Genomic DNA, 21,175 nt, shown 5'->3' on the forward strand with positions numbered 1-21,175 from the left:
AATGATGGATTGCCATTTCTCTTTGCTTATTTGAGCTGTTCCTGCCATAATATTGACTTGGTCTTTTACCAAATAGGGCTATCTTTTGTATATCACCCCTACCTAGTCACAACACCACTGATTGGCTCAAACGCATTAAGAAGGAAAGACATTCCACAAATTAACTTTTAACAAGGCACACCTGGTAATTGAAATGCATTCCAGGTGACTACCTCATGAAGCTGGTTGAGAGAATGACAAGAGTGTGCAAGGCTGTCATCAAGGCAAAGGGTGGCTACTTTGAAGAATKTAAAATATATTTTGATTTGTTTTACACTTTTTTGGTTACTACATGATTCCATGTGTTATTTCATAGTGTTGATGCCTTCAGTATTATTCTACAATGTAGAAAATAGTACAAATAAAGAAAAACCCTTGAATGASTAGGTGTGTCCAAACCTTTGACTGGTACTCTATATACTTTTTTGGCGGCCACGATAGGGGAAATATAGGGGAAACACTGCGATCCTTTGTGAACCTGCACCTGTGGTTTCACTGCAGCCCAGACTGAACACACACACACCCACTGRGTCACTCTCTGACACACGGCAGGGAAATAACATCTCAGTGTGTGTGCCCTCTCGATCACAGCTGCCTCAGAGACAAACACAAATGACGAAGAAGAACGTTGTCATTACGTCAGGCTCTAACATCAAAACAATGACATGATAAGCCCAGTATCACTCTGCTGGCACAGCTRCTCTTCTTGTTAGGTCACCAACACGGCTGTTGATGCACATGGTAACCAGGACCATTAACTATTTAAGTGATGTGGAGGAACAGATCTCTGTGAAAGAATCCACCTCTCCCTTCTCCAAGCCGGTTTAGTTCCAGTTGAGGGAGCCAAAACGTCAGCTCCCTAGCTACAGTTGTAAAGGGGGCTAAGGTACCCACTCAGATATCAGTGGTCCCCCTCCGATACTTGATCCTTCAGCCTCCCTCCAGCTGACCCGAGTGCCTATCAGGGGTCAAGGGTCAATCAGGGGTCCCCCCAAAACACTTCAGGGGTTCCCCCTCTCATCCTTCAGCCCCATGTGTAGGAGTGTGTTTGCTCCACTAGGGGTGTGTGTGGGTGTGTTTGCGTGTCCTCTGCTGCCCCCTACTGCAGGTTCTTGAGGATGCGGCCYTAGCGGAAGTCGTAGACGTGGCGGCAGAGGTACACTAGTTCAGGGTTGATGTTGGCAGGAACCTGGCGGTGGTCGGGGGGGTTGAAGTCCGAGGGGCAGGGGACCACTCTGGCAGTGCCAGGGGGCGCACCCTCTTCACGCCGCTTCACCAAGGCACAAAATCTATACATGGAAAATTCAAGTGAGTTTTGAATGCACATTTTCTTCTCTTTCTTTCTTTACTTTATACCTCAAGTCAATTGACCATGCCAAGGTGAGGTGTCTCTCCCTTCGAGCACTTCTAGTGTCAGTGATGTGTAATATTACTCGCTAAAGAATGCCTAGCTTCACCTACAGTGTTAATTATGGATACATGGTCTCTCTCAGTGTGTGTGTGTGTGTGGTTTCTTACCTACAGTATTGTGCTAGTGGGAGAACATAGCATCGGTCTTCGATGCAGGCCACGCTGTTCTCGTCTTGATGCCGAGAGGCAAAAATCTCTTTCTGAATGGTGAGAAACAGACATACAATTATCAATCGCCACACAATCAAAGGTGAGGAGATGAGATTGAAGAGAGGAAGCCACTTCAGGCTACTGCGATGAAGGAAAAGAGATGAGGAGAGGCCTCTTTAGACTACTGAGATTGAGCCATAGTTGAGTTGTTCTATTGTGGAGTCAGAGAGTTGTCCTCACCTCACAGTGCATACGGGAGTCTTGGCCTCCCTGCGTGTGTTCAGGTCGATAGTACCAGAACAGGCTCATCATCAGCTCTCCTGAGGGGAGACACACACACACACACACACGGTCAACACACACACAGGTGAGCAAACACACACACACGCACACACACACACACAGAGGAAAATAGGTACCGCTTTGCCAACCAAAAGCACACACACAAAAAATACGACCAGTCTCTCACCAGCCAGACATAAGCAGCATTTCAGACAAACAATGGTCCTCGAATAACACCACAGCCAGCAGACACAAACAACCATTCACAGTCTACAACAACCAAACACACACACCCCAGCTAGCACATTTGGTTCCTTGGAAGTTGTGGGAACGTATGTTTTTGGTTTCACATTGGTTGTGGGAACAAATTCATACGTTTCCTGACCGGTAAAACTGAACTTTTTTTGAACATTCTAAGAACAGAATAGAACACTTTGCCTGTTCTGGAAATATTTAATTTGAGGTTGCAGGGAGGTTCCCAGAAACTTTTACTCTGGTTCCTTGAAAGTTTTCCTGGGAGGTTTTATTATAGGTTCGTTAAAACTTTCACTGAATGTTTCAATAAGACTTTCAATAACACTGATAGCTTATTTTGGGTAAACATTTTGAATGCCAAGCAGATAGGACACATGGAAATTAATTTCCTTAGGCATTCATCATGTTTTATTGTGTCAAGGCATCAGTGAGATTTGAACCTATAATCTTCTGTTCTCTATCCATGGAATTAGTCCACTGCCTCACCAGGATGGAGCTAGCACGCCATGTTTTTTTTTACACATACAAAGCTGTTCATTATAGTCTATTCAAACAGACCCAATGTCAAAGGAAACAAGCACTCATTAAGATCAGGTGTGGTAAATTAGTGGGCACGGCCAACACACCTGAGAAAACTTAACAAGATAGAGGGATAGAGAGTTTTGTTGATACTGAGAACGGAATGTATGTTTTTAAATAACATTCTTAGAACATACTCACAATGTTACTAAAGTTTTCTTGTTGTTTTCATGGACAGTTTTCTTAATTTACTTGGGACAATTTGAGAACATGACCTTAAATACAACCATGAGGAAACCTGTAAGAAATGTTATGCTGAAGTACTGCAATTCCCACAGAAGAACGTTGTTTCTTAACGTTTTAACATAACTATTTGAGAACATTCCCAATGTCAAACCAGTTGGAGAACGTTCGTAGAACATTACCAAAATTGAAATGAAATGTAACCATGTTTGTACTTTAGGAAACGTTCTGTTAAAGTAATGAAATACCAATACATACTTTTTTGGGGGGGGGATAAGTTCCTTAAATGTGCTGGGAATGTTCCAAAGCCAAGCAACTATCCTGCACCATTCCCAGAAAGTTGCAGGAAGGTTATATGCTGAAATCACATATATGATTTTTTTTTGTTTTTTTTTTTTTAGGTCAGTGAGTCAAGGCCCGCGGGCCACATCCGGCCGCGAGAAGGTTTTTTACGGCCCTGGGATGATCTTGATTTATTATTAGAACCGGCCCGCAGACCGCAGCAAGCCGGCAGCCCGCAGATCTTTTACACGCACCAATACTACATTTCCCACAATGCAATCACCGCCAGTTCAAGGCATTTCTGACGGAGTTAGAAACGGAGCATGGTGATTTGCCTTATCACACAGAGGTGCGATGCTAAGCCAGGGAAAGGTGCTTCAAAGATGTTCGAGCTTCGTGAGGAGATTTGTCTGTTCTTGGACAGCAAAGGGAAAGACACAACACAACTCCGAGACGAAATGTTTCTTGTGTGAAATGGCTTTTCTGTGTGACATTACGAGTCATCTGAATGCAATGAACTTGCAGCTGCAGGGTCGGGATCATGTCATCTCTGATATGTACAGTACAGTGAAGGCATTTAAAACCAAACTGACTCTGTGGGAGACGCAGATGCGGAAAGAAAATGAGGCCACTTTCCCAGCTGCCAGACATGAAAGAGAAGCTCTCTACCAGTGCGTTCCCGAGCGCACAGTTGGCTGATAAAATAGGTATGCTTGCCGCTGACTTTCGACGCCGATTTGCTGACTTGAAGCACAAAAAAGCAGGTTGGAACTGCTCGGTAACCCATTTGCTGTTGACGTGGAAAGCTCACCACCAAACCTCCAAATGGAGTTGATTGACCTCCAATGCAATGATGCACTGAGGCAAAATATGCGGCAGTGGGTGCTGCGGAGTTCGCCCGTTTCCTCCCCGACACAATGCCCCAGCTGCGCATCCAGGCTGCTCAAACGTTGTCTATGTTTGGCAGCACATACCTGTGGAACAACTGTTTCTTTGATGAACCTGAACAAAACATCACACAGAAGTCGACTTACTGCTGAACACCTCCACTCAATTCTGAGGATTTCCTCAGCTCAGAGCCTTACCCCGAACATTGATGAACTTGTGGAAAAGATGGGACACCACCAAGTATCACCCTCAACCTCAAACAAGTGAACATTACTGTGCAATCACATATTTAGAGTTTTTACTCAGTTCAAGTTTAAAAGTTAAAGTTTAATATTTTGTTTTCACTGCATGTTACTTCTCCTTAAACAAAGTGTTGTTTTTGATTAATAGATTTTTGCACTTTATTTTATTGTATTTCAATCCAATATATATTTTAAAAATATTTCAGTTGAGTGGATGATAGAAAATTGCTATTATTGTTTTTTTCTTTGAAGTAAATTTAGCCCACTTTTGCTAAAATAGAAAATATAGGCTACTGATGGTGCCTTGAATACCGGTTTCTTTCATTTAATGTTCATGTTATGGGGATTTTTATATAAAGGAAATTTGTCTTTTGTGTCTGTTGAAAATTAAAGATTACTGACAGAGCCATAAGAAATATTGCTTTATTTATCTGATCATATTGGAATATATTTGTTAGGTTTTCAGTAGTTCAATTAGGTTCACTAGACTATATGCGTCATTTAAAAATTTTTCAATGAACATTCGAACAGTCCGGCCCTCGGCTTGTAGCTAAATTTTTTATTTTGGCCCTCCGTCCATTTGACTTTGACACCCCTGTGCTAAATAAACATAGGACAACCACGCTCTCACCAACCTCTAAGAAACATATGGTTCTCAGAACGTTGTGCTAGCTGGGACTAGGGTTGAAAAGGGTTGGAAACTTTCCGGTAAATTTCCGTAAATTTTCCATGGAAAGTTAAGCCTGGGAATTTTGCTTAAATTCATCAAAAAAGTTAGCTTATAACAGTGAACCTTTTTTGTGGGATACACATAGGCAATTGTAGGTCTTGTGGCATATTTGTTCAAACTATCCCCAATTCAATGGAATTGCAAACCTCTGCATGCACAGTGCACTCTTCCATCACATGTTCAGCTGATTCTCAAGATCTTGCACACTAATGAGATGCTATTGAGCTCACACTACTACACTTTCTGAGCCAAGGACTACATGCTTTCTGGTACGTTTTGATTACAATACTGGGTGGGTGGAATATATTCTATGTGACATACATTCTTTTTTGTTAACTAGTAAATAGTAGCCTACAGCAAAGTGTGTTTAAATCATTTCTACTTGTTAACAATTTCTACGAGTTAGTTTTTGCTACCATGTGAGCCTACTAACTGAGGAGTGTTAATTCACCTGTTTCCATTTTAAAACATGTATCTTACAAAGCAGTTGTTTATTCTAACTGCTTAGCTATTTATCTGTACATGGAATTGTATTTTTATTTATTTTTTCCATTTTTTTTCCTAATCTTAACAGGAAAATGCCACGGGCACTATCTGATGTGTGGAGACATTTCACTGCAGCTAATGTAGAAGGAAAAGCTGTGTACATTTGCAAATACTGTGCCAAATCATATGTGAAGAATGCAACAAAGATGTAGAATCATCTGGCCAATTGAGAAATGCTGATGAATCTCTTGCTTGAGCTGTGTATGCAACTGGTTCACCTCTGATGCTCACAGGCAATGTGTATTTGAAGAGATTTCTGAATGTTCTTCACCCAGCAATACACCCTCCCAACCAGACATGCTTGATCTACTCATTTGCTGGATGCAGAGTTCAACAGAGTTCAGGTGAAGGTCAACCAATCATCAGAGAAAGCAGACTGTATTGCAATCATCTCTGATGGGTGGTCGAATGTTCGTGGGCAAGGAATAATTAACTACATCATCTCCACCCCTCAACCAGTATTCTACAAGAGCACAGACAAGGGACAACAGACACACCGGTCTCTACATTGCAGATGAGCTGAATGCAGTCATCAATGACCTTGGACCACAGAAYGTATTTGCACTGGTGACAGACAATGCTGCGAACATGAAGGCTCCTTGGTCTAAAGTGGAGAAGTCCTACCCTCACATCACACCCATTGGCTGTGCTGCTCATGCATTGAATCTGCTCCTCAAGAACACCATGGCACTGAAAACAATGGATACACTCTACAAGAGAACCAAGGAAATGGTTAGGTATGTGAAGGATTATCAAGTTATAGTAGCAATCTWCCTCACCAAGCAAAGTGAGAAGAATAAGAGCACCACATTTGAGCTGCCTAGCAACAKCCGTTGGGGTGGTGTTGTCATCATGTTTGACAGTCTCCTGGAGGGGAAGGAGTCTCTCCAAGAAATGGCCATATCACAGTCTGCCGATATGGACAGCCCCATCAAGAGGATCCTTCTGGATGATGTATTTTGGGAGAGAGTGGTAAGCAGCCTGAAACCTATAGCAGTAGCCATTGCATGGATTGAAGGAGACCATGCCACCCTGTCTGATGTTCAGACTCTGCTTGCAGATAGATGTAAGAGAAGAAATCTGTACTGCTCTGCCCACTTCACTGTTGCTCCAAGCAGAGGAAATTGCAGTTCTGAAATGCATCATAAAGTGTGAAGACTTCTGCCTGAAGCCCATACACGCCGCTGCGTACATGTTGGACCCCAAGTATGCTGGCAAGAGCATCCTGTCTGGTGCAGAGATCAACAAGGCCTATGGTGTCATCACTACCGTGTCTCGCCACCTTGGCTTGGATGAGGGAAAGATTCTTGGCAGTCTAGCGAAGTACACTTCCAAGCAAGCGCTTTGGGATGGAGATGTAATATGGCAGTCGTGCCAACATATCTCATCGACCACTTAGTGGAAGGGACTTTGTTGCCTCCATCATCCTCCAAATCCCACCAACATCAGCCGCCTCAGAGTGCAACTGGTCCTTGTTTGGGAACACACACACCAAAGCACGCAACAGGCTGACCAATACAAGGGTTGAAAAATGGCCACCTGGGCAAATTTGAGGCTTTTTGGGCCTGACAACAAGCCATCCTCAACAAGGTTGGAAAGTGACAGTGAAGATGAGGACTCAGAGTCTGATGTACAAGAGGTGGACATTGAGGAGGTCCAGGGAGAAGACATGGAAGATCATTGGGGATCATTCAATAATCCTTTTCTTTTGTTGTTCAGTGAAATCATCCCATGTGAAGAGTCAACTAATTTAATTAAAGTTCAATTCGTAACTAGTATTGGAAGGATTTTATCATTTGCAATTATGTCTACTTATGATGAGGTAAAAGGTTTATGCTTCTGTCTCCATATGATATGGTAAATATATCCAATGCAAAAAACATCTACATTTAAATGGTATTAATATAAATTTGCATATATTTCCATTAATTCCCATATATGTCCGTTAATTCCCATATATTCCCGTTAATTACAACGGAAAGTTTCCATCTCTGAATATCCCCCAAAATGTGCAACCCTAGCTGGGACACACACACAGCCAACTATTATACCCCAACAACAGGTTAGGACATTCTACTATTTCTCTCTCACCAGATTTGGGGTCCTCCCAGAGCGCCGATATCTTGGCGACGTAGGGCAGGGACTTCTTCCGGGGACCGGAGCGCAGCAGCACTGTGTCTCTGACACGTATCACTTCGCTGTCTCTCTGTACTCCTTCATAACACTGCCGCAAAGCCGTCTCATCCTCCCCCTGAGACACACGCACGCACCACAAACACACCGTCAAAACACGACACACTTATCTTTATTCTCCAGTTACTGGCTACATCAGAAGTTTTCTATCAGAGAAGTGGACATGGAACACATTCTCATTAAAGGGTAGCGTAGCACCCTGTATTATCGGCATACTCAACAGCATTTAAGAAATATATTACCTTCAACAGTGTTATCTTGTGATCAAGCCATCAATGTTTTGTGATTATTGGCTTCCTAAAAATGTTACCTAACAGGTTAGCAATTAGCATGTTTGACATTTCAGGGGAAATACTACTACGGTCAGCTTTTTGATAAGCGGTTTAGCAAAAAAATATGTCCCTTATTATCGGAATACGGTCCCCAGTTATTGGCCACCTTACTATTTTGTTCAATTTCAAGATATATCCATTTAATTTTGTTCAAAAAAGAGACACCAATCTCGTATCCGAAGTGTTTACTAGATAGTTGACTAGTTGTTTAGCCTTCCGTGGCCCCCCCAAAATTACTTGCCTGAAATTCGTTAGCTATATTTCKGAGGTAAAAAGTTGGATATTAAATTATGTGTGGTCTGTCGCGGAGTCTAATTTTACAATATACAGCGTGTCCTACAAAATGTGTATATATATACACTGCTCAAAAAAATAAAGGGAACACTTAAACAACACAATGTAACTCCAAGTCAATCACACTTCTGTGAAATCAAACTGTCCACTTAGGAAGCAACACTGATGACAATATAAATTACATGCTGTTGTGCAAATGGATAGACAAAAGGTGGAAATTATGGCAATTAGCAAGACACCCCCAAAAAAGGAGGTGATTCTGGCAGGTGGGTGACACAGACCATTCTCAGTTCTATGCTTCCTGCTGATGTTTTTGGTCACTTTTGAATGCTGGCGGTGCTCTCACTCTAGTGGTAGCATGAGACGGAGTCTACAACCCACAAAGTGGCTCAGGTAGTGCAGTTCACTCCAGGAATGGCCATCAATGCGAGCTGTGGCAAAAAAGGTTTGCTGTGTGCTGTTCAGCGAGTGGTCCAGACGCATGGAGGCGTACCAGGAGACAGCAGTAACATAGGCAGACGTGGAGGAGCCGTAGGAGGGCTAACACACCCAGCGCAGACCGCTACTCCGCCTTTGTGCAAGGAGGTGCAGCTGCCAGCGCCTGCAAAATGACTTCAAGCAGGCCACAAATGTGCATGTGTCTGCTCAAAGAGACCATATGCTGACTCATGCACATTTGTGGCTGCTGGAGGTCATTTTGCAGGGCGCTGGCAGTGCACCTCCTTGCACAAAGGCGGAGTAGCGTCGCCTGCTGCTGGGTTGTTGCCCTCCTACGGCCTCCTCCACGTCTCCTGATGTACTGGCCTGTCTCCTGTAGCGCCTCCATGATCTGGACACTACGCTGACCAGACACAGCAAACCTTTTTGCCACAGCTCGCATTGATGTGCCATCCTGGATGAACTGCACTACCTGAGCCACTTGTGTGGGTTGTAGACTCCGTCTCATGCTACACCTAGAGTGAGAGCACCGCCAGCATTCAAAGTGACAAAACATCAGCCAGGAAGCATAGGAATGAGAAGTGGTCTGTGGTCACCACCTGCAGAATCACTCCTTTTTTGGGGTGTCTTGCTAATTGCCTATAATTTCCACCTTTTGTCTATTCATTTGCACAACAGCATGTGAAATTTATTGTCAAACAGTGTTGCTTCCTAAGTGGACAGTTTTATTTCACAGAAGTGTGGATTGACTTGGAGTTACATTGTGTTGTTTAAGTGTTCCCTTTATTTTTTTGAGCAGTGTATATAACTTTTTGAAAACTCTCAAAACCTAACTTAACTTACATAAATTGCAATGAAAATCGATGGTCAACTAGTAAGAAGGGTGTCTTTAATCGCAAAATGTACTGTTATTTTCCAGTCCATTTAAATGTTGAGCTCGAGGTGATTTAATCCTCTAACCGCTAGCGAGTGTCTGAAGTTAGGCGGTCTCCGATGTTGGGGATATTTAGCTAGGAAGCTTGAGTTTTTACTCACCAAAGTAACAACTTAGTGTGGTCAAAGACTTAGTAACTTAGTTGTAGTCACGATCTGGTAAACTATAACTACAAACAACTTATTTCTGGATATCTTCTAAACTACCCACAATGCACTATTTTTCAACGTCATATGGACCTTTGGCAGCGATTACAGCCTTGAGTCTTCTTGGGTATGATGCTACAAGCTTGGCACACCTGTATTTGGGGAGTTTCTCCCATTCTTCTCTGCAGATCCTCTCAAGCTCTGTCAGGTTGGATGGGAGTGTCGCTGCACAGCTGCACAGGTCTCTCTAGAGATGTTCGATCGGGTTCAAGTCCGTGCTCTGGCTGGGCCTCTAAAGGACACTCAGAGACTTGTCCCGAAGCCACTCCTGCATTGTCTTGGCTGTGTGCTTAGGGTTGTTGTCCTGTTGGAAAGTGAACCTTTGCCCCAGTCTGGGGTTCTGAGCATTCTGGAGCAGGTTTTCATCAAGGATCTCTCTGTACTTTGCTCTGTTCATCTTTCCCTCGATCCTGACTAGTCTCCCAGTCCCTGCCGCTGTAAAACATCCCCACAGCATGATGCTGCCATCACCATGCTGGTGCCAGGTTTCCTCCGGACACGACGCTTGGCATTCAGGCCAAAAAGTTCAATATTGGTTTCATCAGACCAAAGAATCTTGTTTCTCATGGTCTGAGAGTCCTTTAGGTGCCTCTTGGCAAACTCCAAGTGGGCTGTCATGTGCCTTTTACTGAGGAGTGGCTTCCATCTGGCCACTCTTCAATAAAGGCCTGGTTGGTGGAGTGCTGCGGAGATGGTTGTCCTTCTGGAAGGTTCTCCCATCTCCACAAAGGAACTCTAGAGCTCTGTCACAGTTACCATTGGTGTCACCTACCTGACCAAGGCCCTTCTCCCCCGATTGCTCAGTTGGGCCGGGCGGCCATCTCTAGGAAGAGTCTTGGTGGTTCCAAACTTCTTCTATTTAAGAATGATGGAGGCCACTGTGTTCTTGGTGACCTTCAATGCTGCAGCCATTTCTTGGTACCCTTCCCCAGATCTGTGCCTCGACACAATCCTGTCTCGGAGCTCTACGGACAATTCCTTCGACCTCATGGCTTGGTTTTTGCTCTGACATTCACTGTCAACTGTGGGACATTATATAGACAGGTGTGTGCCTTTCCAAATAATTTCCAATCAATTGAATCAATTTTTAATACATTATGGGCTCTTGTGTGTAGATTGATGAGGATTTTTTATTTATTTAATCCATTTTAGAATAAGGCTGTAACGTAACAAAATGTGGAAAAAGAGAAGGCGTCTGAATATTTTCGGAATACACTGTATCTATGAAAAACTGAGACTCTCACGAACAAGCTACACATGAGTCGTTACAAGGTAAGGGGTTTTTCAACATAGAAGATGGAAAATCCCAGGACAAGGTGTCTATAATACTGTAATAAGCTCACATAGCTACTGTCACAAACGCCAAACTCCACACAGTTGTCACTGAGCAGTAGGACATTCATTACCCAGTGAGCAAATKATTTATGTACTCACAGCATTCATATCAAGTCATTTTTTGCTTTTTGCCTTTTCTGTTGTTGTTGTGACATTTGTCAATAAAACTCATGAATACAGCTGTCAAATAGTTTTTGTGTTCTACATGTAGCAATGGTTGTCCTGAAAATAAAATGGTAAAACACTTCATTGTGAGGCTAAATATGAGGGCTGGACATYCAGACAAATGAAAGTTAGATAAATGAAATGCTGATTTTTGCTGGGGTCTCTTGGACTGGGTTAACAACAATAAGCCAATTGAAAGCTATGGAATGGTCAGGTTGCCATGGTAGTATGAGGGAAGAAAACTGTCAGTATCTCAACACATAGACACACAAACTCTTGATCCAACCCACCGCAATGAACACTTCTTTCTCCGTGGGCACTCCTACAGGCAGCCACCCATTGGTAGCCCGTCGGTGGCTGACCCTCTTCTGCTTGGCGGGGGACAGGCAGGATGTCGGGGCTGGCTGTTTCTGCGACAGCCTGGTTCTCCCCATGGACAGAGAGCCGTTAGGGGGCTTGGAGCCCTGAGGGCACTCCCTGGCCAGCTTCAGTCTAGCATGGGGCACTCTGTGGTCAGACAGGGGGGTGAGGCGATGGGGCTTGGCCTGGGTGGAGGAGGGGGTGGTGTGGAGGGGGCAGCCCGAGAGTGGGAGGGAGGGNCCGAGAGTGGGAGGGAGGGGGAGACCAGGAGGGAGGGGCTGTGGTCGCCTTTGGGGGAGGAGTAACACTCTGGAAAGAGAAAGAGAGAGAGAGAAAGGGAGGAAGKGAAGCCCTGCTGAAAAAAACAGCATAGACCAGCATAAATTTGAAGCTGGTCTGACCAGCTTGGTCTAACTGGTTCTACTGGCCGACCAGCATGGTCTAGCTGGTCTGACCAGCATGGTCTAGTTGATCAGTCTTCATTGTGTTTTCGCTGGTGACCAGCCTTCGTTGTGTTTTCGTTTGTGACCAGCCTTTGTTGTGTTTTCGCTGGTGACCAGCAAAAGCTAAAGCAAAACCAGCATCAAGTCACATTATGCAGGACTGAAAAGTGAGGTTTAACTCCTGTAAGAAGTTAAAGCCAGAGTGGATTCCCACAATCTACATTCAGAATGACTGCCAGAGTTAGAAAAATGTATAAATGAGACTACCTAAACCATCTAAACTGGAACAACCATTTCAGGAACAAGTGCAATAAGTCCAACTAACAGATTGGACTAGTTGAGAAATAAGTACAGTACCAGTCAACATTTTGGACACACCTATTTATTAAAGGGTTTTTCTTTATTTTWACTATTTTCTACATTGTAGAATAAAGTAAAGACATAAAAACTATGAAATAACACATATGGAATCATGAAGTAACCAAAAAAGTGTTAAACAAATCAAAATATATTTTAGATTCTTCAAAGTAGCCACCCTTTGCCTTGATTACAGCTTTGTACACTCTTGGCATTCTCTCAACCAGATGCACCTGGAATGCTTTTCCAACAGTCTTGAAGGAGTTCCCATATATGCTGAGCACTTGCTGGCTGCTTTTCCTTCACTCTGCGGTCCAACTCATCCCAAACCATCTCAATTGGGTTGATTTCAGGGGATTGTGGAGGCAAGGTCATCTGATGCAGCACTCCATCCTCTCCTTCTTGGTCAAATAGCCCTTACACAGCCTGGAGGTGTGTTGGGTCATTGTCCTGTTGAAAAACAAATGATAGTCCCAATATGCGCAAACCAGATGGGATGGCGAATCGCTGCAGAACGCTGTGGTAGCCATGCTGTAAAGCTTAATGTCTTGAATTCTAAATAAATCACTGACAGTGTCACCAGCAAACCACCCCCACACCATCACACCTCCTCCTCCATGCTTCACGGTGGGAACCACACATGCGGAGATCATCGTTCACCTACTCTGCGTCTCACAAAGACACGGCGGTTGGAACCAAAAAATCTCAAATTTGGACCAAAAGACACATTTCCACGGTCTAATGTTCATTGCTCATGTTTCTTGGCCAAAGCAAGTCTCTTCTTCTTATTGTTGTCCTTTAGTAGTGGTTTCTTTGCAGCAATTCGACCATGAAGGTCTGATTCACACAGTCTTCTCTGAACAGTTGACGTTGAGATGTGTCTGTTACTTGAACTCTGTGAAGCATTTATTTGGGCTGCAAATTCTGAGGCTGGCAACTAATGAACTCCTCCTCTGCAGCAGAGGTAACTATGGGTCTTCCTTTCCTGTGGTGGTCCGAATGAGTTTCATCATAGCGCTTGATGGTTTTCGCGACTGCACTTGAAGAAACTTTCTTGAAAAGTTCTTGAAATTTTCCGCATTGACTGACCTTCATGTCTTAAAGTAATGATGGACTGTCGTTTCTCTTTGCTTATTTGAGGTGTTCTTGCCATAATATGGATTTGGTCTTTTACCAAATAGGGCTATCTCCTGTATACCACCCCTACCGTTTCACACAATTGATTGGCTCAAAAGCCAATTAACTTTTAACAAGGCACACCTGTTAATTGAAATGCATTCCAGGTGACTACCTCATGAAGCTGGTTGAGAGAATGCCAAGAGTTTGCAAAGCTATCGTCAAGCAAAGGGTGGCTATTTGAAGATTCTCAAATCTAAAATATATTTTGATATGTTTAATATATTTTGATATGATTAGTACATGATTTCATATGTGTTATTTAATAGAAAATAGTAAAAATAAAGAAAAACCCTTGAATGAGTAGGTGTGTCCAAACTTTTGACTGTTACTGTATGTTATTTATCTTTGTGTAGCATAAGATAAATCAACTGATTAATGAATCAATTAATGTACATGCAAAACCACAGATACTGAAACAAACAATTCTGAAAAGCAAACTGCAATAGAGCATGCTGGGAAATATGATAATGATGGGTGTGGTTTTGCATACCAGCTAAATTCTAATAACTTGGGAGTCAACCTCACTTTGCACTGAACGTCTCGGTTGCCAGCAACCTGAATTTCCTGCTTCACCACTGGATCTGGGGGTATGATAAAGATTGTTAAATGATTGGAACCAATAGACATTCTATCATTTGTCCCTGTAGGGGAACCCTTTTGAGTGCCACGTAAAACCCTTTGATTTTTAGAACTCTCTCACAAGAAACCCTTGTGGGTTCTTTGTTTTGTCKCTGTAGGGGAACCCATTTAGATTCTACGTACAGTGCCTTCAGAAAGTAGGCCTATTTACACCCCTTGACTTTTCCCACATTTTGTTGTGTTACAGCTTGAATTAAAAATMTATTTAATTGAGATTTTGGGTCACTGGCCTACACACAATACGCCAAAATGTCAAGTGCATTTATTTTTTGGGACATTTTTATAAATTAATAAAAAATGAAAAGCTGAAATGTTTTTAATTTATTTGTTTTATTTTTATTTCACCTTTATTTAACCAGGTAGGCRAGTTGAGTACAAGTTCTCATTTACAACTGCGACCTGGCCAAGAAAAAGCAAAGCATTGCGACAAAAACAACAACACAGCTTTACACATAAACAAACGTACAGTCAATAACACAATAGAAAAAGTATATGTACAGTGTGTGCAAATGCAGAAGAAGAGTAGGGAGGTAAGGCAATAAATAGGCCATAGAGGCGAAATAATTACAATTTAGCATTAACACTGGAGTGATAGATGTCCAGATGATGATGTGCAAGTAGAGATACTGGGGTGCAAAAGAGCAAGAAGATAAATAACAATATGTGGATGGGGTAGTTGGGTGTGCTATTTACAGATTGGCTGTGTACAGGTATAGTGATCGGTAAGCTGCTCTGACAACTGATGCTTAAAGTTAGAGAGGGAGTAAATAAGTATTCAACCCCTTTGTTATGTTAAGCCTAAATAACTTTTGGAGTAAAAATGTGCTTAACAAGTCACATAATAAGCTGCATGGACTCAGTTGAGCAGTGAATTTCTAACACAGATTCAACCACAAAGACCAGGGAGGTTTTCCAATGCCTCCCAAAGAAGAGCATCTATTGGTAGATGGGTAAAAATAGAACAAGCAGACACTGAATATCTATTTGAGTKTGGTGAAGTTATTAATTACACTTTGGATGGTGTATCAATACACCCAGTCACTACAAAGATACAGATGTCCTTCCTAACTAAGTTGGCGGAGAGGAAGAAAACTGCTCATGGATTTCACCATGAGGCCAATGGTGACTTTAAAACAGTTACAGAGTTTAATGGCTGTGATAGGAGAAAATTGAGGATGGATCAACAACATTGTAGTTACTCCACAATACTAAACTAAATTACAGAGTGAAAGGCACTAAAGTAAAACTGCAAAAAATGTGGCAAAGAAATTCACTTCATGTCCTGAATACAAAGCTTTATGTTTGGGGCAAATCCAACACAACATGTCACTGAGTGCCAATCTTCATATTTTCAATTACAGTGGTGGCTGCATCGTGTTATGGGTATGCTTGTCATCTGCAAGGACTATGGAGTCTTTTTTTAGGATAAAAAGAACCGGAATAGAGCTAAGCACAGGTGAAATCCTAAAGGAGAAACTGGTTCAGACTGATTTCTAACAGACACTGTGAGACAAATTCACCTTTCAGCAGGACAATAACCTAAAACACAAGGCCAAATCTACAGTTGCTTACCAAGACAACATTGAATGTTCCTGAGTGGCATAGTTACAGTTTTGACTTAAATTGGCTTGAGAATTTATGGCAAGACATGAAAACGGCTCCCTAGCAATGATCAACAACCAACTTAACAGAGCTTTCAGAATATTTAAAAGAATAATGTGCAAATATTGTACATTCCAGGTGTGCAAAGCTCTTAGAGACTTACCCAGAAAGACTCACAGCTGTAATCCTTGCCTATGGTGCTTCTATAAAGTATAGACTCAGGGGTGTGAATACTTACAGTTAAAGTCCCTGGAAGCCTGTGTTTCAGATATAAGGAAGTGGATGGTGTCAAATTTTCTATTAAAAAAAAAAAAAATCTGACAAAATAGAGATGCTTGTTCTAGGTCCCAAGAAACAAAGAGATCTTCTGTTGAATCTGACAATTAAATGTCAATTAGCCTAACAGAAGCTTCTAAAGCCATGACATAATTTTCTGGAATTTTAGAAGCTGTTTAAAGGCACAGTCAACTTAGTGTACGTAAACTTCTGACCCACTGGAATTGTGATACAGTGAATTATAAGTGAAATAATCTGTCTGTAAACAATTGCTGYAAGAATGACTTGTGTCATGTACAAAGTAGATGTCCTAACCGACTTGCCAAAACTATAGTTTGTTAACAAGACATTTGTGGAGTGGTTGAAAAACGAGTTTTAATGACTCCAACCTAAGTGCATGTAAACTTCTGACTTCAACTGTATGTACGTACATGAGATACAGTATTTCTGTATTTCATTTTTCAATGAATTTGCAAAGAATTCTAAAAAGATATTTTCACTTTGTTATTATGGGGCATTCTGTGTAGATGGGTGAGAAAAATATCAATTTAATACATTTTGAATTTAACTGTAACACAACAAAATGTGGAATAAGTCGATGGGTATGAATACTGAAGGCACTGTAGACCCTGTCATGAAGAACCCTCTGGTTACAGAGTTCTGTCATTTGTCCCTATGGGGTACCATTTTGGGAGCCACAGTATAACCTTTTGATTTGTCCCTGTAGGGCAGGGATCATCAACTAGATTCASCTGCAGGACGATTTTTTCTTTAGCAGATGGTCGGGGGGCCTAGACATAATTACAAATAATTTGTAGACTGCAAGAAGTCCAAACAGATATATGCCTAAAACATAATAATTTCAAACCTTGCTTATATTTGTATATGGTCACCTGTCTTTCTATCATGAGCGGGAATACTTGGGAACAGATTTCCTGGTGTTTTTACAATCTTTCATATCCAACAATGAAAACTCAAAATATAGACATTTATTTATTTATTTTTCTCAGAAAACTTGGGGGCCAAATAAAACCACCCACAGGCCAAATTCGGCCCATGGGCCACCAATTGGGGTACTCTGCTGTAGGGGAACCCTCTTCAGTTCCATGTTGAACCCTCTCATGAAGAACCCTCTGGTTCCAATGTAGAAGCAATGACAGTTATACTTATAGGATACTTCAGATGTGCTTATGGRACACTCTGTAGAAAATGACCTGTAATTTTACAGAAATTTTCCCGGCTACGGAATTGCAGTAAAAATACAGTATTTTTACAGTTGAATTAAGGTGTGATTGTGCTGGTGAGGGCTCATTTGCATATTTAAGGGGCATGGTCTTAAATATTTAGTATTTGAGCCAACCGTTTGTGGAAGTGTTGTACCTGTTTAAGTGGTTTTATCGTCATGTTGATTAAGGTTGAGCACTTAATTTGTCCACTCAGTTCTACAATCTTTGTAAGCGCTTGTGACGATCAAGAGCTGCACTGTTAACTTTTTTGGGATAGGGAACGGTATTTTGACGTCCGGATGAAAAGCGTACCCAAAGTAAACTGCCTGCTACTCAGGCCCATAAGCTAGGATATGCATATAATTGGTAGATTTGGATAGAAAACACTCTAAAGTTTCTAAAACTGTAATGTCTGTGAGTATAACASAACTGAAATGGCAGGCGAAACCCCGATGACAAACCATCCCAAAAACATTTTTTTTCATCCTACCACTGATTTCAATGGCTGGCACTTTTATAAATGGGGCGAAATTGTGCCCAATTGCAGTTCCTAGGGCTTCCACTAGATGTCAACAGTCTTTAGAAAGAATTTCAGGCTGGTTTTTTGGAAAAAAATGGGGGAGAATAAGTAGTTTTTCTAAGGGCTCCCATTTTGGCTGTAGTGTTTCCATGCGCATGGCCGAGAGAGCGCGTTCTTTTTGTTTATCTCCGGTAAAGACAATAACGATTCTCCGTCTTCAATTTTATTGTTTATTTGCGTATTAGGGTACCTAGGTTTGATTATAAACGTTGATTGACTTGTTTGGATAAGTTTATTAGTAACGTTTGGGATTCATTTTGTATGCATTTTGACCGATGGAAACCGAGTGGATTATTGACTGAAGCGCGCCAGCTAAACTGAGTTTTTATGGATATAAAGAAGAAATTTATCGAACAAAAGGACAATTTTTAATGTAACTGAGACCTTTTGGAGTGCCAACAGAAGAAGATCTTCAAAAGAAAAGGGATATATTATATCGCTATTTCAGACTTTCGTGTCGCAACTCCCTGGTTGAAAATGATTTGTTGTGCATTTGTGTGCTGGACGCTGTCCTCCGATAATCGCATGGTTTGCTTTCGCCGTAAAGCCTTTTTGAAATCMGACACCTTGGCTGGATTAACAACAAGTTAAGCTTTATTTTGATGTATTGCACTTGTGATTTCATGAAAGTTTAATATTTATAGTAATTTAAGTAGTAAGTTAAGAAGTTGCAGTTTCCAGTAACTTAATGGCAGTTGGCCATCGGGAAGTTTATGTTTTTGCAGCAAGTTGTTATTGTAAAATTTACAGTAACTTACTGTGGCTTATCTCTGTCACGCTCACTGATCTGATGGTGTGGAAGGAAGATCAGTTTGCTGCCAACCAAGATTTTGAGGCCAGGTGAGCCTGGGTCCCAAGTGTGCTCACCATAAATACTGCTTAGTAGTTGTCACCGAATGTTATAAGCTTTCTTTTTATAAGAAAAGTTCAGTGAGTTCAAGTTCAACTTGCTAGTTGCAAGTAAATGACTGTGCATTTACTAATAACGTACTGACATCTGGTTGCCAGTTAAGCTGCCAGGAAGTTACTGGCTGTTCATTGCCTATGACTTACTAGCAGTTACTGGCTATTAAGTTAATGTGAATTTTACAATAACTTAGATAATGCAAAATTCACCYCAACTTCCAGGCAACTAACGTCCATTAAGTTACTGTGACCTTAATGTCAGKTCTTTAATGTCACATGCTCTTAAAAAGTTTGTAGAACTAACAGTGTTAAAAAGAGGCGGCCAACCTTTGACAACATAACCATCAACCACTTAAACTGGTACCACCCTTCCACTGWCGGTTGCCACAAATACACATATATTAGACCCAGGGTTTTCTGTTAGCCGGCAATTGCTGGCTTTTGTCTGATAATACAATGAAAAGCTGACAAAATAAAACTGTTGCTAGCCAAAATGACCGTGAGAAAAAAAATACCATTGCAAAATAATGCTTTTTATTAATTGATGGAAATGCCAGTCGATGGAAATACATTTGACCGTCATGCTTATCGGTCTATGGGATCATTTGCATAATAGTGGAATTAAATTGGTGTTTGTGTATTTTCGTTAGTCATCATGTAGCCTATCTATTTATCCAACAACAACTATCACACACGCACAGCAAACACAGCCTATTTTGAGTGTGATTTCTCCTGCAGCTCCTAAATCATGTKATTTTATAAGCCCATTCATTGCGTAACAATTCTAAATGCAAACGCGTGTTAAAAAAGGTTTTGGTGCATCTTTRAAAAAGAGCTATGCCTACTATTTTTTTTCTCAACCGGTAGCCTAACATGCTGCCCAGACCGGACACGTCGCTCGAGCGTCGCAAAATAAATGTAGAAATCGATGTTTTTCAATTATTGCACCCACACTGCTCGCGAGCGTCTGCGATGCCAAYGGCTAAAATAGAACTCCTTTCTATTTCTGACGCAGATCGTGCTGAAAGTCCTGCCTCTCCCATCTCCTCATTGGTTTATAGAAGCAGGTACCCACGTGCCATCTTCTCATTGGTTAAACCCACGTGGGTGATTGAAAGACAAACTGTTTTGCCGGTTGTCGTGGTAATACTATGAAAGTGTAGATGCCGATCACCATATAAGTTCAAAGATGAAAAAGCCTGGAAGGAGGAGAGATGACTAGAAACGATTCGGTTGGCCGTTTTATGTGTGGATTAATTGTCGGAGTAGAGGACCGTGTGCATTTCAGCTAAAATAACAACTCAATGTTTATATACCAGGACAAATTAGCTAGCAACAGCAAGCTAGCTAAATAGGACAAATTAGCTAGCAAGTGCAAGCTAACTAGCTAAATTGCCATACATGTTTAATGCTTTTCGACCTGTCCCCAAATGAATGTCATTGGTTCAGAGTTTGTTTTGATATTTTAACCTGCGTGTCGTGATCGCGTTTGGTGTAGGGGGACAAAATAAATGTATGCACGATAGCGCACGATGGCGCACGCGCGCAGCCGGTTTSGGTTCCGTGTAATTGAAGCGCGCCTCCCATTCACCATTCAAGTGCTGGCAACAGGCTATCAGCGCGTCACCACCACTTTACAATGTGAGCTGGAGGCAGTATGCATTTTGAAAACATAGGCCTACTTAATTGTTTGAAACCTATAAAAATGTTTTACTTCATATTATGAGGCATGTCTTACCTTGCTTCAAAGTAGCCTATAGGCAAATCCGACCATGGAAACGTGGAGGCAATTATTTTATAAAGACTTCATAGGCGGCGCAAGAGTTTCAAGTTTGGAGAACCTTACAATTTATCCTACAATTTCTACTGGTCCGCCAGTTAAGATTTTCAAATACGCATTTTCGTGAAACAGTTTAATTTCAATAATAACATTTTCTTTACTCTAAATCTGTCACATGAATAATCATTAAAATCGGAATTGAAATGGTAAACTAATGTAAGAGCACCAGCCTCTGACATATGGATGCATCGATTCACCGTGATCCATTGGCGGCTAAAGAAATTAGTGCATGGAACTCATAACCTTTAGGCCAATGCAGCAGTAGACCTACAGTTGAAGACAGA

At 41.7% G+C, this 21,175-nt stretch overlaps 1 pseudogene; it reads right to left on the bottom strand.

Moving 5' to 3' along the window:
• Positions 1-225: 225 nt before the first annotated feature.
• LOC112067867 (bromo adjacent homology domain-containing 1 protein-like) overlaps positions 226-21,175 on the bottom strand; it is a 30,502-nt pseudogene continuing 9,552 nt past the window's right edge.

Source organism: Salvelinus sp. IW2-2015, linkage group LG28, assembly GCF_002910315.2.
Source record: "Salvelinus sp. IW2-2015 linkage group LG28, ASM291031v2, whole genome shotgun sequence".
Lineage (NCBI taxonomy): Eukaryota > Metazoa > Chordata > Actinopteri > Salmoniformes > Salmonidae > Salvelinus > Salvelinus sp. IW2-2015.